This window comes from Myotis daubentonii, chromosome 1, assembly GCF_963259705.1.
Source record: "Myotis daubentonii chromosome 1, mMyoDau2.1, whole genome shotgun sequence".
NCBI classification, from domain to species: domain Eukaryota; kingdom Metazoa; phylum Chordata; class Mammalia; order Chiroptera; family Vespertilionidae; genus Myotis; species Myotis daubentonii.
The window spans coordinates 75,768,291-75,795,808 of record NC_081840.1 but is presented as its reverse complement, the minus strand read 5'-3'; the positions used below and the strand labels follow the sequence as shown (position 1 = coordinate 75,795,808).

General features: G+C 41.1%; 1 protein-coding gene and 1 pseudogene across 1 annotated transcript in view; both read right to left on the bottom strand.

Moving 5' to 3' along the window:
- The window catches only part of LOC132239709 (ribonuclease 4-like), a 195,621-nt gene that overhangs the window by 65,308 nt on the left and 102,795 nt on the right, over positions 1 to 27,518 (bottom strand). The window lies entirely within an intron of this gene.
- The window catches only part of LOC132239730 (angiogenin-like), a 48,223-nt pseudogene that overhangs the window by 13,661 nt on the left and 7,044 nt on the right, over positions 1 to 27,518 (bottom strand).

The following is a 27,518-nucleotide window of genomic DNA, read 5'->3' as shown; positions in this document are numbered from 1 at the left end:
GGTTCTAGTCAGGTTCTCTTGCCATATTTCTGTAGTCAGGTTCAGTCCAGGATCTTTTGCCATGTTCTCTCCAGCGAAGTTCTTCTGTCTGTAGGTTCTGTGTAGGTTCTGTCTGTAGGTTCTCTCTTCTTAGTTCTGTCTCCTGAGTTCTGTCTCTTTCTGTCTCGTTACAACTGTATTTATACCAGTTGATTCAATCCTATCAATCTCTATTACAAAGGTTAGGGTGTTTCTTATCTCCATTCCAGGGAGTAAAGATTATGTAGCTTAAGCATGATTGTTCGTAGTTAAAGTGATTAATTACCCGCCTGGCACTTAGCTGAGGGGTTTTATTCCCTCCCTAACTTCAGGGGAAAATCCCTACCTGGGGAAACAACCTTTCTCAGAGAGGAGACCTTGGTTAAAACACATAGTGCCAAGAAGGTGAGTAAACATATTAAGAACAGTATGCCATATATGCCAGGTCCCTTGAAACAGCAAGCATGGACCGGCTCCCAGCACCTATCCATTATATTCCAAAGGTTAGGGCATTTGTTATCTCCATTCCAAGATCATTACTCTGCTGTTCTGTTAAGCTACAAGAAAGTAACTGAAGGAGATTATCCTAAGTAAAGATTATATAGCTTAAGCGTGATTATTTGTAGTTAAGGTGATTAACTACCTGCCTGGCACTTAGTTAAGGGGTTTTACTGATTTATTCCCTTCCTTAGTCCTGTTAATCCCTAACTCCAGGGAAAAATCCCCACCTGGGGAAACAACCTTTCTCAGAGAGGTGACCTAGGTTAAAACACATAGGGCTAAGAAGGGGAGCAAACATGTTAAGAACAGTATGTCATATATGCTAGGTCCCTTGAAACATATGCTGTGCAGATGTTTCTTCCCTGCAGCAACTGTGTCAAGCAGCAAGGATGGACCAGCTTCTGGCATTTCAAGGTGTTCTTCTGATAATAACTATTTACAGAGTTTGCTTTTTGCTCAAATACAGAATAATGGAAACACCTAAAGAGGGTTTTTGTCAGCCTGCTTTGGTCCACTTTCTTAGCCATCTACTTTAATTTGTGAATCACACTGGTAAATGCTTCAAACAATACCTTGACCAGCCTCTTACCTTCGCCTGCTTATAACCTGATATCTGCACTTTCAACTAAAGCCAGAGCCCTTCCTCTCTTTCTGGGATGCCTTTCCTACCCTCTTTGCCAAATGATAGTTTTTCTCCTCATTATAGGAGTACCTTCTTTTTCTATGAGTCCTGTTACAATACCTGGCCACTCCGTGCAGTCATAGAATAAGAGAGAGAGGGACCTCAGAGACCATTGTGTTAAATCCTCATTTTACAGATGAGGAAACTGAGGGACAGAGAAAGAGAACATGCATGGTGCAAGGAACATCTAGGGTTCCTGGAGTAGAAGCTTCCCAATGCACTACACAGCTATCAGCTTCTAAATAGTAATTTCTAGAAAATCCAAGCTAATTTTAAATGTGCCTGTGAAAGGTGCTGCTTAAAGGAAACCTACTTTGAGTATTTCCCTGAATTCAAAAGATATTTTTCTTTATTAAAAAATATTGCTTGAAATGAAGTGTAACACAAGTATCATTCTGCACTAACTAACTAGTTAGTAGTTGTGCAGTTTAAGTATCTCTATGAATACCAGAAGCTGCTTCTGGGACGTTGGCTACCTGCTGTTCAGATAATTATATCACTTGGGTTTCTAGTGGTTACATTTATGACTTGATTATAAAGTTCTTAATGACACAAAGGGAGGTCTTGGCTAATTGAAGATTTCTATAGTCCCCACAATGGTGCTGATACTGTTTTTACTGTCCTTTAGAAACGAAGATGTCATGTTATGCCCATGTGCTGTCTTTGGTTGTGCTGTCTCTGAGTAAAAAGGCTGAGGATCCCAATGTTCCAGTAAGAAAACTTAAAGAGGAGGCTGTTGGGAGTGTCTCCAAGAATTTCAGGCACTGGCTGTGGTTGGGTTAAGGGTGAGGAGACATAGGAGAGCAAACAAAATGAAAGCATGAAATGTCTTTTCCACTTGCAAGAACTGAACGAGTTCTGCTTCATAAATCTGGCGATCAACATAGTAGCAAGCAAAGAATCCTTGGTTTGAGCAAGCAGGGGTCTCCCTGGGCTGCCCAAGCACTGGTCCCTTGGAATTCTACCTTCTAGACCAGGGGTGGGCAACCCCTGGCACGCGTGCCAAGCATGACATGCCAGTAACTTTTGCTGGCATGCGAAACCCTCTCTTATAATCTTCCATTTACAATTGTGAATCTTTGTTCTCAGTGATGAATTTTGTTAAGTTTCATAATAGGAGTAGCCTGAAGGATGAAAGTAGTAGCTCCTGCATATTTCTGAAGGTCACGAAATATAAACCTGATGTAAAATCTCTGTCATCAGTGATGTAGCAGCAAAAGTTCCACTGATAATATCAGACAGAGTCATAAAGTTTTCTGTCGGACTATCAGTGTACATGTATATAGTAAAAATAAATGTATTTTTCATCATAATATACTGTGTTTTTGTAGCTTGAATGAATTTTATAATTTCTTCAAGGTACTTCACATACGTACACCTTAAGAGGTATCAAGTTGGTGTAACGTGTTCTCAAAAAATTAGGGTTAGCACGCAGAAGAATTTTGAGTCAGAGATTTTGCTGGTTTTGGCACGCACTCACAAAAAGGTTGCCCACCCCTGTTCTATGCAATAGGCATTTGCGCTGCCATCTCTATCCAGCTGCGGAAAGTAAACATGGGATGGGAATGCAGCACCGATAACTTGACAAAACCGCACTTTTGCTTCTTTGCCATTCCTCAGCTCCCAGTCTGGTCCCACAAACTCCTCCAGACTTCCATCGGCTAAGAAGGGACTACCCCAGCCAAAGTGCCCCTGGTAAAGTTAGGACACGAAGCAGGAGGAGGAACGGAAATGTGAACCCATCTTGGCCTGGGAACAAAGTTGCAGAAAAGGCAGAGCTTAGAAAGAGAAGTTTTTGTTTCTCACCCACTTCTTCCTCTGTAAGTAAAGGGGGAGCTTGTAGAAAACGCGAGTATGTTGTGACTCCTGCTTTGGATCTGCGTGGAGACTGCGTGAGTGTGTGTGTACACTAACGGGATTGGGGTGCAGCGTGGAGGATTCAGTGGGCGAGCCTCTGGGTAGTTGGTACTATGTCCAGTTTCTCATAGGAGACCCCAAGAGTTCGGGCCCCGCCTTCAGAGCTGGCACCACAGCAACCCCTGCCCCAGGCTCAGTGGGAGAGTCCCTGCCCAGCCCTCCAGTGACCCTGGAGATCTCCTTTGGAGACACAGGTTCAGCAAAGACACTGCGGGATCTGACAGCCGGACTTGGGACAGCAGGAGGTGGGACACCCGCCCTGCCTGCAGAAGCCAGAAGGGATACTGGCTGCTGCTCTCAGGAGCAATGGGGCCCCCAGAGCTCATGAAGCCAGGCAATTTTGTCTCCAATACAGGTCATTGGCTTCCTGTTAGTTCAGTGCACCTCTTGTTTGCTAACAGTTTGGAACAGGCCTGGAACACAACTTTTTGCAGTAGCCCCCAGAGGAGGAAAAGCAAAATTTAAAGATTGGGCTGGGCTGGGATTTGAGCCTGGGACTCCTTGCATCCAAAGCAAGAATCATACCCTGAGCTCAAGGAACCCAGATGAGCACCTGCTCACACTGATGATCCCTGGATCCCTCTATAGGTATTGATCCCAAGCCCACTTCCCAGTAAACTTCCTGAATGCAAATCTTTATCTGAGTGACTCTTCACCAGGGAACCTGACTTATGACACAAAAATACAAATGCCCATGTGATATTTAATTGTTTTCTCACATGAGGATAGGTTTTATTGATTTTTAGAGAGAGAAAAGGGGAGAGATAGTGTGTGTGTAAGAGAGAGAGAGAGAGTAGAGAGAGAGAGAAACATCGATGTGTGAGAGAAACATTCATTGGCTGACTCCTATACCTGTCCTGCCTGAGGAGTAGAACCCTCAACCTAGGTGTGTGCCCTGACTGGGAATTGAACCCATGATTTTTTGGTGTATGCGAAGATGTTCCAAACAACAGCTATCCAGTCAGAGCTAGATGGGTTTTTTGTTTGTTTGTTTTTTCAATATGTTTTTATTGATTTTAGAGAGCACAGAAACAAGAGGGACAGATAGAAACATTGATTTGCTGCCTCCTACATGTCCTCCATTGGGTGTCTAGCCTGCAACCCAGGCCTGTGCCCTGATCAAATCAAACCAGGACCTCTTGAGTTCATAGAGCATACTGACCACCACGGGACAGCTCCTGCATTGACGTCTGCCCCCTGGTGCTCAGTGTGCATCATAGAGACCTGTCATTCCAGTGGTTCTACTGTAATGGTCACTTAGGCTTTTACCATATAGATGCATACATGTAAAAAGTTGTAAATGTTATGGAAGCCCAACAATAGAGAATTTGTGTGATGGATCATGCTACATCCTTAACATGAAATACTACATAGCCTCCAGAATTATATAGATATTTGTTGACTTGGAATAAATGTTTATGATGCATATTTTCGAATAAGCTTTTTTGTTGTCATATGTAATCTAACATATTTGCAGAAAAATGAACCAATTTTAAGTGTAAAACTCAATAAGTTAATCCAAAGTGAACTCACTACTATCTAGGTTAAGAAACTGAATAGTAACAGGAGCCCAGGTTCATTTTAAGAGAAAAAGCAGAATCTGAAGCAGTATATACATAGTACACAATATCCCATCTATACTAATAAAAGGGTAACATGCTACTTAGACCAGATGTTTTCCGAACATCCTTCGGACAAAAGCCACGGTGGCAGGGGATGAGGCAGAAGTGGTTAGGGGCCATCAGGCCAGCAGTGGAAAGCAGTTAGGGAGTTGTGTTCCAGGCCTGTTCCAAACTGTTAGCAGTTAGGGCCGGCCAGGGAGAGCAGTTAGGAGGTGATCAGGCTGGCCAGGGAGAGCAGTGAGGCACCATCAGGCCAGCAGGGGAGAGCAATTAGGGGGCGATCAGGCCAGCAGAAGAGTGGTTAGGAGCAATTAGGCCTACAGGGAGGGGAGCAGTTAGGGGCAGTCAGGTTGGCAGGTAGGCAAGTGGTTAGGAGCTAGCGGTCCTGGGTTGAGAGAGGGATGTTCAACTGCCAGTTTAGGCGCCCCCCCACAACCCGCCCGCCCGTGCATGAACATCATGCACCTATCCTCTAGTCTATATATATATATAAAACCCTAATATGCAAATAGACCGAATGGTGGAACAACTGAACAACCAGTTGCTATGACGTGTGTTAACCACCAGGGAGAGCATGTGGAACATGGCGGGGGTTAGCAGCAGGCTTCAGAGCATGGAACATGGTGGGCATTGGCGGAGGTGGGATGGTGGAGCAGGTGAACGGAGGCCCCAGACAAAGGCAGGGTGCTGGTCGTTGTCATAGGAGCGAGCCTCTGGTGGTTACTGAAAATTCTTAGCTCCCACATGCCACAGTTCTGCCAGGTGTTCCCACCTGCTGTTGGCAACAGCCCCACTCTTACCTTCTGCTGGTGTTGGAGCTGCTGCTTTCACTTGCTACCAGCGCCGGTTGCCAGCCCTAATTGCTCGGTGCCATCAGCAGGTGCAGGCGGCATCTGCTAGCCCCGATGCCCCTTCAGGGATTCTCCAACTCCCCCTGCTCCTGAGGGGCAATCAGGGTCGACACTCGCATCCACTGCTGGCAGCGGCCCCACTCGCACCCGCAGCCTGGAGCCACCGCATGTACCTGCTGCTGGTGCCCGACACTGTTCCCGAAACTCAGCACTGTCAGCAGGTGTGAGCAGTGGCTGCGCGTCCTGATTGACCCTGAGGGCTTCTCCACCTCCCCCAGCTCCTGGGGGACAGCAGCTGCTGCTCACATCTGCTGAGGGTGCCAGCCCTGCTTGCACTCACTGCTGGTGTTGGCCCCACTTGCTCCACACTGTCAGTAGGTGGGAGAGGGGCCAGTGCCATCAGCATATAGGAGCAGCAGTGGTGGGAGTGGGGCTGCTGGCAGACAGCGGACCAAGGGCTGCGGCAGAAGGTGCCAAGCAGGGGCTCGGAGGATGGGCCAAGACGCACCCCTGTGTCCATCACAGCCTCATGGCCCACAGTTCCTTTCAAGGTGCACAAATTCGTGCACTGGGACCTAGTATGTTATAAAAACATGTACATTGTGTAGACAAAAATGTGATAAATTATGCACTAAAATATCAATGTTTTTATAACTAATGAAAATAGAAGTAATATATTTTTATTTACTTATTAGGAATTGTATTATTTTGTGTCTTTCTCAATATTTACCACCCACTTGGTAACTTAAAGAAATATATACTGGAACTTTCTAATTGAATAATTACTTTCTATTGAATTGTTCCCAAAATTAATTAATGAGATGTAGAGAGCCTCTGGGAAGGCACATGGGCATTTCTTTAATAAATTGTCAGCTGAATCCAGGGCAGTAGGCAGAGCCACGTCCTGGAAACACATCCTTCCAAAAAGGCAGAAGTGTTCTCAGCTTGACCTTCATTTCTGCCCAGGTGCCGGGGAGTGGGTTTTATTATTAAAATCCAGCCAAGCACCAGGAATGAATATGACTCGGGCCCACCCAAAACTGACATTACAAGAATGAACATAATCTCCTATGTCTTGACCTTTGGTGAAACTTCCTGGTATTTGGGTATAAAATAAACACACTGTATCGGTGCTGGGTCCCTGTCTCTCCATCAGAAGAGGGCAATGGTCCCACCAGGCCCCAGCTTTTCCTTCCATCTCTGTCTCTGTCTCTTTTTTTCATTTTTTCAATCCCCAGCAGCCCCTACTCAAAGAACCAGACCACTCTCTAGCTGCGCTGGATGTGGAAAAGAGAGAACCCTCCATACTGAGAGCCTCTAGTTCTGAACTATATTCCTAGATTTATCTCTAATTTCTGGTGTCTGATAAGACTATGTCCCTGAAATTTTCTTTTTCCCATTGAATTAATGATGGAACCACAGATAGGCTGACATTGTTTCTTTCCTACTATAGAAATCAACATATAATAAATTAGTGTATTAAATTGCAATACTTACTTTTTTTGTCACCTCAGCTCTACAATTAAAGCTTTAAACTTCTATTTTTAAGACAATGTGTGTTTTTTTTTAAATAAAAGATCAGAGTTTGTGCCTTTTTAAAAATATTAATACATACAAAATCCATATTGGGGTAAAAATTCATTCTTTTGCTGGTATTTTGACAGGAATTCAGGAGGGTGGGCGTGGGGGTAAATAAGATTTTTCTCTCACTTTCTCCATTTCTCTGTGAATGAATTTGTTTTTTATTTAAACTGAAGGACATTAATTGGTGAATACTGCTACAAAAGCGACTTTGACTCTTTGAAAAACATAAAGGTCTTATGGGAATAGATCTTATATTGAGATCCAATATTTCTTACTTGGAAGTATTGAGAAGATCTTTAGAAACAGAAAACCCTGAAAAATTGTTTTAACTTAGTGCAATCTTAGAAATCATCTTTCTTCAAATTTTCATTTCTCAGAAAACCATTCTAAGGCTCAGAGAAGTCATATGGTTTGGACACAGTCACTGCATGACCTGCTGACAGAGGACTTGTGCTCCAGCTGGTGGAGGGGGCTGGGTGTCCTACACCAACACTTATGCTCACACACGTGCTTGCTGACAGAGGGATACTCTCTCCTGCTCATCATATAAAACAACCATAGCACTGCTGAGGTCTGCTTTTCTAGATTCTCTGTGAGAGATAAACTGGCAAAAAGGGGGAAAATGTAGAGTTCAGTTTGGGGCAGTACAGAATAACAGAAAGTGATGAAGTGTTAGCCTTTCTGGAGAAGTGAGACTCATGTTTAGAAAGAGGGAACTCCTGCCAGATCACTTTCCAATGAAAGATGACATCAGGAATGTTTAATACACAACTCAAAGCAGGTCAGCCAGTTGGTCAGAAGGTTGGAATTAATGAGTCAATAAAAGGCTCCACTTAATTAGATGTGAGACTTATCCCCTGAACTGGTGAAAGCTGAATTCTCTTCACTAGATATGCCTGCATGGAATTCCTCATCCACGTGGTTTGTTCTTGACAATATCTCCCAGCTTTGGGAAAAGAAGCACTATTGTGTTCATTGTACCAGTCCTGATGATTAACTCAAGGAGGAAAACAGGAGATGGAAGATGTGAGACCCCAAAAAGTTCTAAGCAAATGAGTGTTCTCAAGGCTTTGCTTACTTGATGGAGCCAACATGTGAGGCTTCTTAAAGAGAGAGAGAAAGAGAGATACTGCTTGGAGTAGATATTCTCCTGGGGACCTCTTCCTCCTAAGCTGCTCCCCTTCCTCCAGCGTCTCTAGTAGAATTAACCAATGCACCCAGAGCCTGGAGGTGGGAGCCCCGAGCCACTCATTCCCTCCCTGCCTCCACTTCCCTCACCCCAGCTGCTGCAGTTGAACTACACCTGATGGTACCTCAGTATGAGTCTCCAGCCTCCGGAACTCCACAGATGGGGCAGCAGCAAAGCTATCCTGCCTTCTCCCACCACACTTCACAGCAGGAAGGGTCATGGGAGAACTCTGGGGTAAATCAGAACTAGAAGAAGAGATCAACTTCACGAGATATTGCACTTCTTTGGATGCACATCCTGGGGGCATGTTTCCCACCCAGGGCACACCAGGCAGGACAGTGTAGTGAAGACACTGCCCTGGAAGTTGGGGACCTGAGGCTGGTTTCTGTTTCTTCTGCCGAGGTGCTGTCTGACCTTGGGACTGCTGTGACCTTCAGTCTCCTTGGGAAATATATAATGGGAAATTGATGGAAGTTCCCTTCCATTACTTGTGTCCTTCCATTCCTTGAGTTCAAAGTAACTGTCTATTGTTTTATATATTTGAAGTCTTTTACATATTGGAGTCTTTTGCTTGGTATTGAAAGTACTTCTATTTGGGCCTAGAGTTTTGTTTTCTGTGCCATCCCTCACCTCCTCCCAGTCACATGGAAGAACTTGTTATTTTCAAAATACACAGTGCTCTACCATGAGCGTCTACTTCTCCTTTGTACTTTTTTTTTTTTAATCTGAATTGCCCTTCCCATATGCCTAGTAAAAAACACATATTTATCCTTAAAAATCCTCCCAAGGTAATCTTTGCTGTGAAACCTTCCTTGATTTCCCCAACTCCACCCCTTTTATCCCATTGCTTTCTCATAACCACATCTTCACCTGTACAGAGCTCTTGTCAATGTCTGGTTTGTATTACAACTGTAGGGGCTGCTTCTGCGGACAGAATTCTCAGCACTTGGATTTAAAACAAAGTCCTTGCATTCACTGCTGAGCTCTTCTCAGGAGAAGACAAGGTCTGTGGCTCTGGTGAAAACTGAAGAGTTCAGGCTCCCAGCTCCCCCAGGTGTCCTGCTTTCCTCTCTTACCAATTGTTTTCTTTCTTTCTTTCCTCACCAGAAAATATGTGTTTATTGATTTTTTTTGGAGAGAGAGAGGAAGGGAGATGAAGAGATCGAAAGAGAGAAACATTGATGTGAGAGAGAAACATCCATTGGCTGACTCCTATACCTGTCCTGCCTGAGGAGTAGAACCCTCATCCTAGGTATGTGCCCTGACTGGGAGGGAATCCAAACCATGACCTTTTGATGTATGGGACAACGCTTCAACCAATAGCTACCTGGGAAGGGCTAGATGGTTTTTTGTTTGTTTGTTTTTTCTAAATGTTTTTATTGTTTTTAGAGAGAGTATTAATAAAAGTGAGAGGGACAGAGAGGTAGAAACATTGATTGGCTGCCTCCTGTAAGCTCCCAATTGGGGATCCAGCCTGCAACACAGGCATGTGCCCTGACGGAATCAATCCATAACCCTTGGTTCATGGGTCCATGTTCAATCTCTGAGCCACACCGGCCAGACTTGATGGGTTTTTATTTTAGAATGCATACATGTAAAAAGTTGTAAATGTTATGAATGTCCAACAATAGAGAATTTGTTTCATGGATCATGCTACATCCTTAACATAAAATACTACAGAGCCTTCAGAATAATATAGATATTTGTTGACTTGGAATAAATGTTTATGATGCATATTTTTGAATAAGCTTTTTTGTTGTCTTATGTAATATAATGTATTTGCAGAAAATGAACGAATTTTAAGTATAAAACTCAATATATTAATCCAAAGTGAACATATCTTTGTTCACTACTATCTAAGTTAAGAAACTGAATTTTAACAAAAGCCCAGATGCATTTTAATCCTACCAGACCTGAGGCCCTGAACTTAACTGTCCCCTATACTTGGGCTCCTGAGAATTAAAGAGAAAAAACCAACATGATATAGAAAAATGTTAGTTACATGTCAACAAGTGGTTAGAATAAGATGGAACTCGGAGACATTGTAGAAAATAAGTCTACCTTTCATCTACCTTTCATCTAGCGCCAATATTCCACCTCTGTGTGGAAATTACCGAAAAATCGGTACAGCGGTCTGGTAGGGTTAAGAAAAATGCAGAATCTGAAGCAGTATATACATAGTATACAATTTCCCATATGTTATAAAAACATACATAGCATAGACAAAAGTGTGGAGAATTATGCACTAAAACATCAATGTTTTCATAGGTGATGAAAATACAAATAACATATTTCTATTTGTTTATCAAGTATTTTATTATTTTGTGCCTTTTCAATATTTACCACCCACTTGGTAACTTAGAGAAATATGTACTGGAGCTTTCTTATGAATAATGACTTACTAATGACTTATTCCCAAAATTAACTAATGAAAGCCTCTAGTTCTAAATGCTATTCCTAAATTTATCTCTAATTTCTGGGTCTCTGATAAGACTGTATTCTTGAAATTTTCATTTATCCAAAGAATTGATGATGGAACCACAGATAGGCTGACATTGTTTTTTCCTACTATAGAAATCAACATATAATAAATTTGTGTATTAAATTGCAATACTTATTTTTTGTGCAATTCAGCTATACAATTAAAGCTTTACATGTCTATTCTGAAGACATTGCTTTTTTTAAAATAAAAGATCAAAGTTTGTGCCTTTTTAAAAATATTAATATACACAAAATCCATATTGTTGGTAAAAATTCATTCTTTGGCTAGTATTTTGACAGGAATTCAGAAGGGTGGGAGTGGGGCTAAATAAGAATTTTTCTCTCCCTTTCTGCATTTCTGTGTGAATGAATTTGTTTTTTATTTAAACTGAAGGAAATTAATTGGTGAATACTGCCACAAAAGCAACTTTGGCTCTTTGAAAAACATAAAAATATTATGGAAATAGATGTTGTATTGAGATCCAATCTTTCTTTCTGGGAAGTGTTGAGAGGAAGAGCGTTAGAAACAGAAAACACTGAAAAATTGTTTTAACTGAGTGCAATCTTAGAAATCATCTTTCTTCACGCTTTCATTTCTCAGAAAACAATTTTAAGGCTCAGAGAAGTCACATGGTTTGGCCACAGTCACTGCATGACCTGCTGACATAGGCCTTGTGTCCCAGCTGGTGGAGGGGGCTGGGTGTGCTGCACCAACAATTATGCTCACACATGTGCTTGCTGACAGAGGGATACTCTCTCCTGCTCATACAAAATAGCCATAGCTCTGCTGAGGTCTGCTTTTCTAGGTCCTCTGTAAGAGATAAACTGGCAAATAAGGGGCAAAAAGTAGAGCTGAGTTTAGGGCAGTACCAGAATAGCAGAAAGGGATTAAGTGTTAGCCTTTCTGGAGAAGTGAGACCCATATTCAGAGAACGTGAACTCCTGCCAGATCAGAGTGCAATCAAAGAAGACATCAGGACATTTAATACACAACTCAAAGCAGGTCAGCCAGTTGGTCAGAAGGTTGGACTTAGCAAGTCAATAAAAGGATCCACTTAGTTAGATGTGAGACTTGTCTCCTACACTGGTGAAAGCTGAACTCTCTTCACTTGATATGCCTGCATGGACTTCCTCATCTATGTGGTTTACTCTTGACAATACCTATCTCCCAGCTTTGGGGAAAGAAGCACTATTGTGCTCATTGCACCAGTCCTGATGATTAACTCAAGGAGGAATGCAGGAGATGGAAAATGTGAGCCCCCAAATCTTTCTAAGCAAATGAGTGTTCTCAAGACTTTGCTTTCTTGCGCAGCCAGCATGTGAGGCTTCTTAAAGAGAGGGGAGACACTGCTTCGGATAGATATTCTCCTGGGGACCTCTTCCTCCTAAGCGGATCCCTTTCCTCCAGCATCTCTATTAGAATCAACCAATGCACCCAGAGTCTGGAACTGGGAGCCCCGAGCCACTCATTCCCTCTCTGCCTCCCCATCCCTCACTCCAGCTGCTGCAGTTGAACTACACTTGATGGTACCTCAGTATGAGTCCCAAGCCTCTGGAAATCCACAGATGGGGGAAGCAGGAAAGCTATCCTGCCTTCTCCCACCACACTTCATAGCAAGGAGGACAGTGGGAGAACTCTTGGAGAAATCAGAACTAGAAGAAGAGATCAACTTCACGAGATATTGCAGTCCTTTGGTTGCACATCCTGGGGGCATGTTCCCCACCCAGTGCACACCAGGCAGCAAAGTGTAGTGAGGACACTGCCCTGGAAGTTGAGAACCTGAGGCTGGTTTCTGTTTCTGCTGCCAAGGTGCTGTCTGACCTTGGGGCTGCTGTGACCTTCAGTCTCCTTGTGTGTATAATGGGAAAATGATGGAAGTTCCTTTCATATTTTTATGTCCTGCCATCCTTTGAGTTCAAAGTAACTGTCTATATCTTTTACTTATTGAGGCCTTTTGCTTGGTATTGAAGGCACTTCTATTTGGGCCTACAGTTTTCTTTTCTGTGCCTTCCCTCACCTCCTCTCAGTCACATGGAGGAACTTGTTATTTTCTAAATACACAGTGCTCTACCATGAACATCTACTTCTCTCTCTAGACTTTTATTTATTTTTTAAATCTGAATTGCCCTTCCCCTATGCCTAATAAAAAGCACCTATTTACCAGTATCCTTCAAAGTGGTCCCCAAAGTTATCTTTGCTTTGATACCTTCACTGATTTTCCCCATTCCACCCTTTTTCTCCCATTGCTTTCTGATAACCTGGTCCTCACCTGTACGAAGCTCTTTTCAAGGTTTTCTTTGTATTACAACTGTAGGTGCTGCTTCTGTGGAGAGAATTCTCAGCACTTGGATCTAAAATTAAGCCCCTAAATTAACTGCTTAGCTCTCCTCAGGAGAAGACAAGGTCTGTGGCTCTGGTGCAGACTGCAGAGTCCAGGCTCCCAGCTCCCCCAGGTGTCCTGCTTTCCTCTTATCAGTTGCATTCTTTCTTTCTTCCTTTCTTTCTTCTTTCTTTCTTTCTTTCTTTCTTTCTTTCTTTCTTTCTTTCTTTCTTTCTTTCTTTCTTTCTTTCTTTCTTTCTTTCTTTCTTTCTTTCTTTCTTTCTTTCTTTCTTTCCTCACCTGAAAATATGTGTTTATTGATTTTTTTTTAGAGAGAGAAAGGGAGAGAAAGAGGGAGAGAAACATCAATGTGAGAGAGAAACATCAATGTGAGAGAGAAACATCAATTGGCCACTGCCCCCATCTCTCCCTCCCATACACATAATTCAATGAAGGTTTGAGCCCACAACCTCAGTATGTGCCCTTGACCAGGCATTGAACTTGCAACCATTTGGTGCCCAGGATGATGCTCCAACTGACTGAACCACCAGGCCAGGACATCAGCTCTTTTCTTTTACTCAGAGATCTGGGTCAATAATTAGTGTCACTGTGATAAGCTATCACAAGAGCTGGCACAACTGGGTTACACTTAAATAGGGAATGGAGGCACTGGTGCTCACCGTACAATGAAAGGGCAGGGGAGAGTCTCCTAAAATGGATGGAACCAAGAGGACCATGAACTGCTTAGGCTGAAAGGAAATTAGGTCTTCTCCCAAGTCTCTGTCTTCTCTCAGACACCTTGACCAATATCTGACCTGCATTAAGACTCAGGGTGGCACTCAGGTGGGAAAGGACATAGGGAAGACGCACTCAGTCTTTGGGGCTGAGGAAAACTGATAGTGTTGGGAGGCTTAGAGTGAGAGGAAGGAGACTGGGCCCTTCTCTGTGGGTTCTAGAGACCAGGCTATTGACTGCACCTGGTGGGCTCACACACAGGTCAGAGCCACCCTCTGGGAAAGTGCAACCTTTCCCTGTTGGCCTCAAACAAGGGCTCAGAGATGTTGATACCCCCTTCTTCCTAGTTCACACTGTTGGGTGGAAGTGAAATGGGCTTGGAAAGAGAAATGAGAAGTGTAATAACTTGGAATCATCAACAGGAATGATAACCTGCACAGCCCTGAAAGCATTTTACACTTTTGTCCTTGGCTCTAGGAGGATTTCAGAGATTACTTTCCAGGCATGGATGGAAGGGGCAAAAACGTACTTTCCTTCACTTTCCCACCTACACCTGGGATCAGGTCAGTCACTGATGTGGCTTCATAATGTCCTATGCTCTTGGGAGCCTGCCTTGAACACTCCAGTTTATTCTTTCTCCTCCCTTTTGTGCTTCTTCATCTGCATGTGAATAAACTTTGTCTAGTCTCTCCTGTTAATCTGGCTTTCATCAGCTAATTCACAGGCCCCCAAACAGGAACTAAGTGGTTAGGAAAATTTTTCCTCCCAACACCACTGAAGATGATAAAAGTACTATCTAAGGACTAAGAGACAAACAAAACATGGATGGAGGGTGAGGTGGTGGGTGAACTACAGAAACATTAAACTAAAAGCTTATGCTATGCCATGGCTTCCTTAGCCCCCTGCTGCTTCCAATCAAATAAATGTTAGGTCTGATAAAGTAATTGAATCAATACCCCTTCTGCTGGGAACTGACTTTTAGGCCACTTCACAATGGACATTTCTTTTGGCTTAGACCACATTCCACTTGCTAAGACCACATTCCACTTGCTGAGACCATTATCTGTCCCCTCCATACATTTCTAGGATCAGGACCAGCCCAGAGAACTCGCCACCCTGAAAAAGCCTGCCTAGAGTCCTTAAAACCTCTGACTCACTGAATCTGGGTACTGGCGCCATTTTGGGGTTCAGCTCTTTTGTTATCCAGTTGACCTAATTTTATCTAATCAAGAGGTAATATGCAAATTGACCATCACTCCAACACACAAAATGACCACCCCCATGTGGTCAAAGAATGCCGCCCCCATGTGAACACAAGATAGCCTTCACAAGATGGCCAACATGGGAGGGCAGTTGGGAGGTACGTGGCCTGAAAGGGAGGGCAGCTAAGGGCGACCAGGCTGTCAGTTGTGGGCAGTGGGAGGGATCAGGCCTGCAGGGGAGGGCAGTTGTGGGCAATCAGGCCAGCAGGGGAGGACAGTTGGGGGACCGAGGCCTGCAGGGGAGGGCAGTTAGGGGCAACCAGGTTGGCAAGGGAGGGAAGTTAGGGGTGACTGGGGCTAGCAGAGGAGGGCAGTTGTGGGTGACCAGGCTGGCAGGGGAGGGCAGTTAGGGGCAACCAGGCTGGCAAGGAGGGCAGTTAGAAGTGACCAAAAAAGTGGGGAAGGGCAGTTGGGGATGACCAGGCCTGCAGGGGGGGGGCAGTTGTGGGCAACCAAGCTAGCAATTAGGGGAGAGGTGACTCAGCAAGCAGGGGAGGGCAGCTGTGTGTGACTAGGCCAGCATGGGAGGGCAGTTAGGGGAAATCGGGCTGGCAGGGGAGCAATTAGGCATCAATAAGACTGGCAGGGGAGTGGTTAGGGGGTGATCACAGTGTTTCCACAGTGGTTATACCAGTCTGCATTCTCCACCAGCAGTGCAAGAAGGTTCCTTTTTCTCTGCATCCTCTTCAGCACTTGTGGTTTGTTGATTTGTTGAATAGCCATTCTGGCAGGTGTGCGGTGATACCTCATTTCTGTTTTAATTTGCATCTCTCTGATTATTAGTGACTGAGCATTTTTTCATATGTCTCTTGGTCATCTGTACATCTGCTTTGGAGAAGTGTCTATTTAGGTCCTTTGCCCTATTTTTATTGGATTTTTTGTCTTCCATCGATTTCTGGGGTCACTGTTGTGTTCCATTGCCTGTTCTTGTGCCAGTACCAGGTTGTTTTGATTATGGTAGCTTTATAGTATAATTTGAAATATGGTATTGTGATTCCTCCAATATTGTTCTTCTTTCTCAATATTGCTGCAGCTATTTGGTTGTTTTTTTTATTCAATATATTTTTGAAGTATTTGTTCTAGATCTGTGAGATATGCCATTGGTATTTTAATAGGGATTGCATTAAATCTATAGGTTGCCTTGGGTAATATGGCCATTTTTATGATGTTGATTCTACCAGTCCATGAACGTGATATATTCTTCCACTTGTTTATATCTTCTTTTATCTCTTTTTTCAATGTTCTGTAGTTTTCTGAGTACAGGTCTTTGCCTCCTTGGTTAAGTTTATTCCTAATTATGTTAAATTTTTGTTGCAATGGTAAATGGGATTATCTGTTTAGTTTCTCTACCTGAGAATTCATTATTGGTGTATAAAAAAGCCATCAATTTTTGGGTGTTGATTTTGTATCCTGCTACATTGTCAAGTTCATTTATTAAATCTAGTAGATTTTTGGTGGAGTCTTCAGGGTTTCCTATGTACAATATCATGTCATCTGTGAATAATGATTTATTTCCTTCATTCCAATTTGGATGCCTTTTATTTCTTCTTCTTATCTTATTGCTGTGGCTAAGACTTCCAGTACTCTGTTGAATAAGAGTGGTGAAAGCGGACATCGCTTTCTTGTTCCTGTTTTTAGGGGAAATGGTTTTAGTTTTTGCACATTGGGTATGATGTTTACTGTAGGTTTGGCATATATAGTCTTTATGATGTTGAGATATGCTTCTTTATTACCCTTTTGCTGAGAGTTTTTATTAAAAATGGGTATTGATTTTATAGAATGCTTTTTCTTCATCTATTGATATGATCATATGATTTTTGTGTTTCAATGTATTTATGTGATGGATCACATTTATTGATTTGCGAATATTGTGCCAGCCTTACATTCCTGGAATAAATCTCACTTGGTCATGGTGGATGATCTTTTTAATATATTGCTGCATCCAATATGCTACTATTTTGTTGAAGATTTTAGCATCTATGCTTATTAGGCATATTGGCTGTAATACTCTTTCTTTGTAATGACTTTATCTGATTTGGGAATTAGGATAATTCTGGCCTCATAAAAAGAGATTAGATGTATTCCATTCTCTTGGATTTTTTTGGGAATAGTTTTAGGAGTATAGGTGATAGTTCTTCTTTGTATATTTGGTAAAACTCCCCTGTGAAGCTGTCCAGACCCGGGCTTTTGTTTGCTGAGAGTTTTTTGATTACTGCTTCTATTTTATCAGTTGTTATTGGCCTATTTAGGTTTTCTGATTCTTCCTGATTTAGTGTTGGGATATTGTATTTTTCTAAGAATTTCATCCACATTGTCCAGCTTTTTGGCATATAGTTGTTCATAGTATTTTCTTACAATCCTTTGTATTTCTGTGTTGTCAGTGGTTACTTTTCCCCTTGCATTTCTGATTTTATTTATTTGGGTCCTCTCTCTTGAATTCTTGATGAGTCTGGCTAATGGTTCATCAATCTTGTTTATCCTTTCAAATAATCAGCTTTTGGTTTCATTAAATTTTTTTTTTTTTTTTTTTTTTAGTCTATGTCTTTTATTTCTGCTCTAATGTTTATTATTTCCTTCCTTTTACTTTGGGCTTTTCTTATTGTTCTCTTTTTAGTCTTTAAGTTGTAGGGTTAAATAGTTTCTTGTTACTTTTTCTTGAGTGTGTGTGGGGTTTTTTTTGTTTGTTTGTTTTTTGAGATAGGCTTATAGTCCCATGAACTTCTCTCTTAGGACTGCTTTTGCAGAGATTTTGGGTTGTTGTGTGTTCATTTTTATTTGTTTCCAAAAGGTTTTTGATTTCTTTCTTTTTTTTTTCTTTTTTGTTTTGTTTTGTTTTTTTGTTTTTTTGTTTTTTATTTCTTTCTTGATCTCACTGGTAACCCATTCACTGTTGAATAACATGCTAGATGGCTTCTATGTGTTTGAATGTTTTTGGGTGTTTTTACTGTAGTTGATTTCTAATTTCATTCCACTGTGATCTGAGAAGATGCTTGATATTATTTCAATCCTCTTGAACTTTAGAACTTGCTCTGTGTCCTAACATGTAGTCTATCTTGGTGAATGATCCTTGTAGAGTTGAAAAGAATGTATATTCTGCAGCTTTGGAATAAAATGTTCTATAAATATGTCAATTAAATCCATCTGATCCAGTATGTCCTTTAGAGTCACTGTTTCCTTGTTAATTTTTTCTCTGGAGGATCTATCTAGTAAAGTCAGTGGGGTGTTAAACTCCTCTACTATGACTGTATTATCAATCTCTCCCTTAAAGTCCTCTAGAAGCTTTTAAAAATATATTTAAGTGCTCCTATTTGAGTGTATATATGTTTATCAGGGTTGTATCCTCTTGTTGGATCGATCCCTTTAGTATTATGTAGTGACCTTGGTTGTCTCTTGTGATGGCCTTCATTTTGATATCTATTTTGTCAGTTATGAGTATTGCTACTCCAGCTCTTTTTCTTTTCGATTTGCATGGATGTTTTTCCATCCCTTCACTATCATCCCATGTGAGTCTTTTGTTCTGAGGTGGGTCTCTTGTAGGCAGCATATAGTTGGGTCATGTTTTTGTATCCATTCAGATATCCTATGTCTTTTGATTGGAGCATTTAAATCATTTACATTTAAGGTTTTTATTGATAGGTACTTATAGATTGCCATTTTAATTCTGTATGCCTAGGTTTGTTTCTCTATTTTTTCTTCTCATTACAGCAGTCCCTTTAGCATTTCTGGTAATGCTGGCTTGGTAGTGATGTACTCCTTTAGCCATTTGTCCCCCCAGAAAGCTCTTTATTTGACCGCCTATTTTGAATGGTAGCCTCTCTGGAAATAGAAATCTTGGCTTCAGATCCCCACTTTCCATTACCTTGAGTTTTTCATGCCACTCCCTTGTGGCCTGTAGCATTTCTGATTTGAAATCAGGTGTCAGCCTATGGGAGTTTCCTTGTAGGTAACAGTTTTCTTTTTTCTTGCTGCCTTTAAGATTCTCTCTTTGTCTTTAGTTTTTGACATTTTAACTATGATGTGCCTGGGGATGGACCTGTTTGTGTTTTTCTTGCTTGGGGTTCTCTGTGACTTCTGAACTTGTGTGTCTTTTTCCTATACCAGGTTAGGGAAGTTTTCTGCCATTATTTCTTCAAACATGTTCTTTCTCCCTTTCTGCCTCTTCTGGCACACCTGCTATTCAAATATTGGTATATTTTATGTTGTCTCACAGATTCCTTAAGCCAGGGGTCCTCAAACTTTTTAAACAGGGGGCCAGTTCACTGTCCCTCAGACCGTTGGAGGGCCGGACTATAGTTTAAAAAAAAACTATGAACAAATTCCTATGCACACTGCTCATACCTTATTTTGAGGTAAAAAAACAAAATGGGAACAAATACAATAGTATTTGCATGTGGCCCATGGGTCATAGTTTGAGGACCCCTGCCTTAAGTTGTCCTCCTATTTTTAATTGTTTTTTGTTTTAGGTTCTCTCTTCGAGTGATTTTTTGTACCCTGTCTTCTAATTCACTGATTTGATCCTCAGCTTCCCCTAATCTGCTCTGTATTCCTTCCAATGTGTTCTTTATTTGTGCTATGTCATTCTTAATTTCTGTATTCATAGGTACTATATCTTTTCCCATGCTGTTCAGCATCATTACTATCATTATTCTGAACACTATCTCAGATAATTTTCCTATCTCCATTTCATTCATCTCTTCTTCTAGAAAATTGTCTTGTTCTTTCATTGGGAGTTGTTTCTTTGTCTCCTCATTTTGGCTGCCTATTTAGGTTTGTGACTATGTATTAGGTAGATCTGCTATCCCTCTTAATCTCTAGTGCAGGACAGTGTCAAACTCTATTTCAGACTAAATATATCAGGCAAAGATTCAAAGCCTCCAGAGACAGGTCTGTCTACAGATAAGATTCTGTCTTGAATTGACCTCAGGCAATCATCCAGAAGTGTGGCAACTTTTTTTCAACATGGTGGGGCAATTGCTTCTGCCTGGAGCAGTGGATCTCAACCTTGACTGCACATTAGAATCACCTGGGAATCTTTTTAAAATCCTGATTTCTGGGCCTCATCCTCCGGAAATTCTGTTTCTTTGTTATGGGGTGGGGCCACAACATTAGCAAGAAAGAAACAGAATTTCTGGAGGATGAGGCCCAGAAATCAGGATTTTAAAAAGATTCCCAGGTGATTCTAATGCTTTTTCAAGGTTGAGAACTACTGGCCTGGAGGTTAACTGGGATTCTAAGTGTCTTAATTGGCCTCATTATCTCCCCAACAGAGAAGTAAGGTGTTTTCCAATAGAGTGGGTCAATTGTCTTCCCTCCAGGCAAGGCTGCCTTTATAGCAAATGTCTGCATGATAAAGATGACCTCTGCAGCATTAAGGAATGACTCAGTGCAGGAAACTGGGCTGTCTGCCTTCTGAGCACTAACCTCAGAGCCCCCAATCCTAGCTTCTGCTCACACGCTGTAGTCCACTCTGCCCTCCCTCTGTCAGAGTACAAGGTGAGTGGCTCCATAGGGAATTTTGTGCCTTGGTCCTTTGAGAGGGTGCCTGAATTTCCAGCCATTTCTCCCTGGCAGACAGCAACCCCACTGATTTTTACAGGCAGATGTTATGTGGTACCCTTCTCAGTTTCAGTGCTCTCTGCTGGAGGGCCGGCTTGGGGATTAGACCCCAGAGTTCTCACTGGTAACTGCCCACAGCTGACATATCTCTCCAAAATTTCAATTGCTTCCCAGCCAGCCCTTTGGTGACTCTGCCCCTCTTACCAGTCTCTACGCAATCTCCACTTTTGGTGTTCCTTGATAAATTTTCAGAACTGACTTATTCAGTGTCTCTTTAACCCTTTATATGCTATAAGAATCTACAGACACTTTAAAAATCATTTTTCGTGAGAATTTTCAACTGAAAATATTCAAGTACACCAAAATTGTAATATATTTATTTTTATAATATTTGTTGCAAATTTATTTTTAAATTAAATTAAAATATCATGGCATATAAGGATGGTTTCCCATTTGGACATGTGGTAGTTAACTGGTTAAAAAGTAATATGTGATTGATTTAAAATAAGGTCCACTCTCAAATAGCTTGTCTGCCCACAAAATGACAGTGAGGATTTGGGCATTCTGCTAGATGCCAGTAGAGTCCCCACTCTATGGACCCCATATTCTGTTCCTCTCTTTGCTCCCAAAAGACATTGAACTTTGGTGTTTGGCAGAACAAATGTTCTGGGCAGAGACATGCCTACCTCTTCCTCTCCAGAGCCTTCATAACCCTGAGGCACCAAGTACTGAGGGAAAGCTGTTTGTAGCAGTTTCCTTTGTCCTCTTCTCATTACCTTCAACTTTTTTCTGTTTAGCACAGGACTTGGTTGGGGAAGCAGGCATGCAGGGAGAGGACAGGGGTGGGGGCAGAAGTGAAGCTCAGGCAGGACTGTATCCCAAAACAACTGAAAATAAGGTGAAGTTTGTCTTTTTTGGGTTTTCCATGCTGCCCATGTCACCAGTAAGGGATAGAACTGGACCTATGCAGGCTTGCCCAGGCAAGGTCTGGGATTTGTGGGTTTTTTACTTCATGCAGGAAATAATTGAAGACACAAGCTCATCTGATTTTGTAACTATGTTTAATAAAGGTTGGTACAGTAAAAATAAAGAAGGCCTTAGGATAGAAAAGGCAAGATGACAGTAACAGAGGTGACTCTAGACTGGGTTGCCTAGACTCAAAAAAGGAAGTAATAGTAACAGAAGTGAGCCTGGGCTGGGCTGCTAGATCACTGAGAAATAAAAGTCTGAGTGACAAAAGTAAGCCATGTGGGGACTGCTTTTGTCTCATGGAAGAATTAGGCAAAAGAAGGGTCCTCATGGCTTAGAAGAAAGTATTATTACACACCGGAGGAAAGGGAGGAAAGGGTGGGCTCAGGGGAGAATATGCACTTGGTCCTTTTTCTTGAGGATTTTTGTGTTTTCTATAGACGGGAATTTTGTGGAGGCCTCAATCAGATTATTCATTACCTTTTTAGGTGTGTACTTTAACATGCTTATGTATCAAATAAGCATATATTGGGGTTTGGGATCATTCTCTGATCATCTTCATCTCTTAGATTTGTCTGGCTCCAACTAATTTTTTGTTTGTTATTTATTCCCCTGACTTCATTGGTTCTTGGATTTAGTTGGCACTAATGGCACTGCAGTGCCTCTGTTAATTTATCTACCTGACTGGATGATTTAAGCTACTGACTCTCTGGTTGGGGAGTAGAGCTGTAAACCACTTGTTCCTAAGTGTCATTGATTATGGAACATATGGTCTTAGGTTGATTGGCCCTTTGTTTAAATATTTTGTCTCCTTTTTCCTCATTTCACTTGCCAGAGAATTTTCTTAGTTTTTATTAACCTGCCTCATCCACTTTTCTTCCCCCTGAAATCCTCAGGCCCTTCCGGTTACCAAAACTGTTCCAAAGATAGGCTCTATAGCACCTGCCCAAGCATGTGTAACCCACTGACAGCTCTTTAAAGAGTTCATCTCTCCTAGGAGAAAGTGCATTGGAAGGGGGACAAATATCTCCAAAATGAAGGCATATTTGTGGGTTTTAAGGATTTATCAGGAAGCTAGAAGCAGAGCTTTCCTGGGACTCTTGGAAACCTTTCTCTTTTTTTATTGCTTAAAATATTACATGTAGTACATTTGTCTCCTACCCCCCACCCTCCCGACTTCCCCCAGCCTCTGCTACCCACCAGTGTCTTGTGTCCATTGGTTATGCTTATAGGCATGCATGCAAGTCCTTTGGTTGATCTCTTACCCTCCAACCCTCCCCAGTCTTCGTACTGTAGTTTGACAGTCTGTTTAATGCTACTCTGCCTCTGTATCTATTTTTATTCATCAGTTTATAATGGTCTTTATTATCCATAAATGAGTGATATCATGTGGTATTTTTCTTTCACTGACTGGCTTATTTCACTTAGCATAATGCTCTCCAGTTCCATCCATGCTGTTGCAAAGGGTAAGACTTCCTTCTTTCTTACAGCAGCATAGTATTCCATTGTGTAGATGTACCACAGCTTTCTAATCCATTCATCTGCTGATGGGCACTTAGGCTGTTTCCAAATCTTAGCTATGGTAAATTGTGCTGCTATGAACATAGGGATGCATATATCCTTTCTGATTGGTGTTTCTGGTTTCTTGGGATATATTCCTAGCAGTGGGATCAATGGGTCAAATAGGAGTTCCATTTTTAACTTTTTGAGGAAATGGCATACTGTTTTCCACAGTAGCTGCACCACTCTGCATTCCCACCAGCAGTGCACGAGTATTCCTTTTTCTCCACATCCTCTCCAGCACTTGTCGTCTGTTGATTTGTTGATGATAGCCTTTCTGACAGGTGTAAGATGGTATCTCATTGTTGTTTTGATTTGCATCTCTCAGATGATTAGTGACTTGGAGCGTGATTTCATTTATCTCTTGGCTTTCTTAATGTCTTCTTTTGAAAAGTGTCTATTTAGGTCCTTTGCCCATTTTTTGATTGTATTATCTTTCTTTTGTTAAGTTCTTTGAGTTCCCTATAAATATTGGAGATTAAACCCTTATCAGTGATAACATTGGAAAATATATTTTCCCATTCAGTGGGCTTTCTTGTTGTTTTGTTGATGGTTTCCTTTGCTGTGCAGAAGCTTTTTATTTTGATGTAGTCCCATTTGTTTATTTTCTCTTTAGTTTCCAATGCCCTAGGAGATGTATGGGTGAAAAAATTGCTTCAGCATATGTCTGAGATTTTGTTGCCTTTGGATTTCTCTAGTATTTTTATGGTTTCCCCATCTTACATTTAAGTCCTCTATCCATTTTGAGTTTATTTTTGTGTATGATGTAAGTTGGTGGTTTAGTTTTCGGTTTTTTTTTTTTTTGCATGTATCTGTCCAATTTTCCCAACACCATTTATTGAAGAGACTGTCTTGACTCCATTGTATGTTCTTGCCTTCATTGTCAAATATTAATTGAGCATATTGGTTCGGGTTGATTTCTGGGCTCTCTATTCTATTCCATTGATCTATATGTCTGTTCTTGTGCCAGTACCATGCAGTTTTGAGAACAGTGGCTTTGTAATACAGCTTGATATCTGGCATTGAGATCCTACCTACTTTATTCTTCTTTCTCAGGATCGCTGCAGCTATTCAGGGTCTTTTTTTATTCCAGATGAATTTTTGGAGAGTTCGTTCTAGGTCTGTGAAATATGTCATTGGAATTTTAATGGGGAGTGCATTGAATTTATAGATTGCTTTGGGTAGTATGGACATTTTAATGATATTGATTCTACCAATCCATGAACATTTTATGTTCTTCCATCTGTTTATGTCTTCCTCTATCTCTTTATTCAATGTCCTATAGTTTTCTGAATAGAGGTCTTTTACCTCTTTAGTAAAGTTTATTCCTATGTATCTTAATTTTTTGATGCAACGGTAAATGGGATTGCTTTTTTAGTCTCTCTTTCTGTAAGTTCATTATTGGTGTATAGAAAAGCCATAGATTTCCTGGCATTCATTTTGTATCTTGCTACATTGCCAAATTCCTTTATTAATTCTAATAATTTTTTGATGGAGTCTTTAGGGTTTTCTATGTACAATATCATGTCATCTGTGAATAAGGACAGTTTTACTTTATCATTTCCAATTTTGATGACTTTTATTTCTTCTTCTTGTTTAATCAAAATGGTTAGTACTTCTAGTACTATATCAAACAGGAGTGGTGAGAGTAGGCAACCCTGTCTTGTTCCTGTCTTAGGGGAAATGACTTTAGTTTTTGCGCATTGAGTATGATGTTGGCTGTGGGTTTGTCATATATGGCTTTTATTATGTTGAGGTATGATCCTTCTATTCCCACTTTGCTGAGAGTTTTTATCAAAAATGGGTGTTAGATTTTGTGAAATGCTTTTTCTGCATCAATTGATATGACTGTGGTTTTTATCTCTTGATTTGTTTATGTGATGTATTATGTTTATTGATTGGCAAATATTGTACCATCCTTGCTCCTTGGGATAAATCCTACTTGGTCATGTTGTATGATCTTTCTGATGTACTGCTGGATCCTATTTGCTAAGATTTTGTTGAGGATTTTGGTTTCTATGTTCATGAGGGATATTGGCCTGTAATTCTCTTTCATTGTGTTGTCTTTATCTGGTTTTGGTATTAGGTTGATGCTGGATTCATAGAATGAGCTTGGAAGTGTTCCTTCCTCTTGAATTTTTGGAATAGTCTGAGGAGGATAGGTTTTAGGTCTTCCTTGAATGTTTGGTAAAACTCCCCTGTGAAGCCATCTGGCCCCGGACTTTTGTTTGCTGGAAGCTTTTTGATGATTGCTTCAATTTCTTCCACAGTTATTGGCCTATTGAGATTTTTAGATTCTTCCTGATGAAGTTTTGGAAGGTTGTATTTTTCTAGGAATATGTCCATTTCCTCCAGGTTGTTTAGTTTGTTGAAGTAGAGTTGTTCATAGTATTTTTTAACAATCCTTTGTATTTCTGTGGGGTCTGTTGTTATTTCTCCTCTTTCATTTCTGATTTTGTTGATTTGGGTCCTCTCTCTTTGCTTCTTGGTGCGCTTGGCTAGAGGTTCATCAATCTTGTTTATCCTTTCAAAGAACCAGCTCTTGGTTTTGTTGATCTTTTGTATTGTTTTTTTGGTCTCTATGTCATTTATCTCTGCTTTGATCTTTAGTATTTCCTTCCTTCTGCTTACACTGGGCTTTTCTTGTTGCTTTCTTCCTAACTCTTTGAGTTTTAGTGTTAGGTAATTTATTATCATTGTTTCTTGTTACTTGCAGTAGGCTTGTAGAGCTATGAACTTCCCTCTCAAGACTGCTTTTGCTGTGTACCATAGGTTTTGGATTATTGTGTTTTCATTGTCATTTGTTGCCATGATGTTTTTTATTTCTTCTTTGATCTCTCTGGTAACCCAGTCATTGTTTAATAGCATGCTATTTAGTCTCAAACAGGTTCTAGTATTGTGTTCATTTACAATTTCAGAAGGAAAGGCACAACTTGGAAACCAGGGTCTTTACTTCTTCCTCATTAAATCATCAGAGCAAAGTTTCAGCATTTACTTATAATATATGCAAGAAAGGGATTAAAAAAAAATTGCAAAACATCTTGAAGGCCCAGCCGCTCCCACCAATACATTAACTCTTAGGTTTAAGACAGGGACTGGGATTATTTTCAGCAGTCATAAAGTAGGAAAAAAGAGACTAAAGCCACAAAAATAAAAAATAAATGAGGTAGATAAATTAAAGCTTTCATATCCAGGACTTGCCTGTTCCAACTTCGTAACATTCATGCAGTACTAATGGGGGGAAAGAATCTTCACAATTACTTGGCATAAGTCACATCAAAATTTTTATAAAAATTAGTATGTGAACTTCTTATCAGAAACATGCCCTCCATGAGTTTCTTCAATAATGAAAGACTCATTTCTTCACTAGACTAGGCACTAGTGAACTAAATCAAGTCACCTGAGGTCCCCTGCTCAGGTACCCACCTGTCCTGGTGTTCAGGAAGGTGGCATCTGGAAGCAGGGAAGACATTGGCACTCTGAGGGCTCCAACTGAACTGTATTTCAACAAACAGCAACACACACATTGACTCCTGAGGGACTAAGATCGTTCATTGGAGGGCATCCTACTCACGGTCCCAAGGTGGAAGGAATTTTGTAATTCCACACCTTAGTTAAAAATAAAAAGGAAAGTACATTCCAAAAGGAAACAAAACAAAAGATGGTTGTAGGGTTGAGGGACATACAAAGCAGGTCACCAATGATTACAGACCTAGTCCATTTACCTGCACACAGTCCCGGAAGTATGCAGCTCCCCCTTCCCAGTTAGGCTAAGCAGTTTCTTTCCCATCGTGGTTTAATAAGTTGCAACTTGAAACAGGGGACAATTTTTGTAAATAATTCCTCTAGCTTGTACAAAGTCTTCATATATACAGTTTATCTCAAGTAACAAAGCCACTTTGCAAGACCCACTTCTTCCAAAATTTAAAATATATATATATATATATATATATATATATATATATATATATATATATGCTAGTCTGTATTTATTTTAATATGTGTGTGGTTTTTGTTTTGTTTTTTAACAAAGCAGCATAGCAACATCGTGATTGTTGGATATGCGTGAGGTTGTGGTCACTGTTATGGCTTCACTCAGTGAGATAGACCACCGACTCAGAATTTAAATTTAAGAGCCTTTATTAAGCTGGCCAGCTGACTACAGTTACAGCATCCTGCCCACGCAGACGCTGAACTGCAGCGCCGACTTCCATGGCCAGCGACTACAGTTACAACACCCTGCCGATGCAGAGGCTGAACTGCAGCCCAG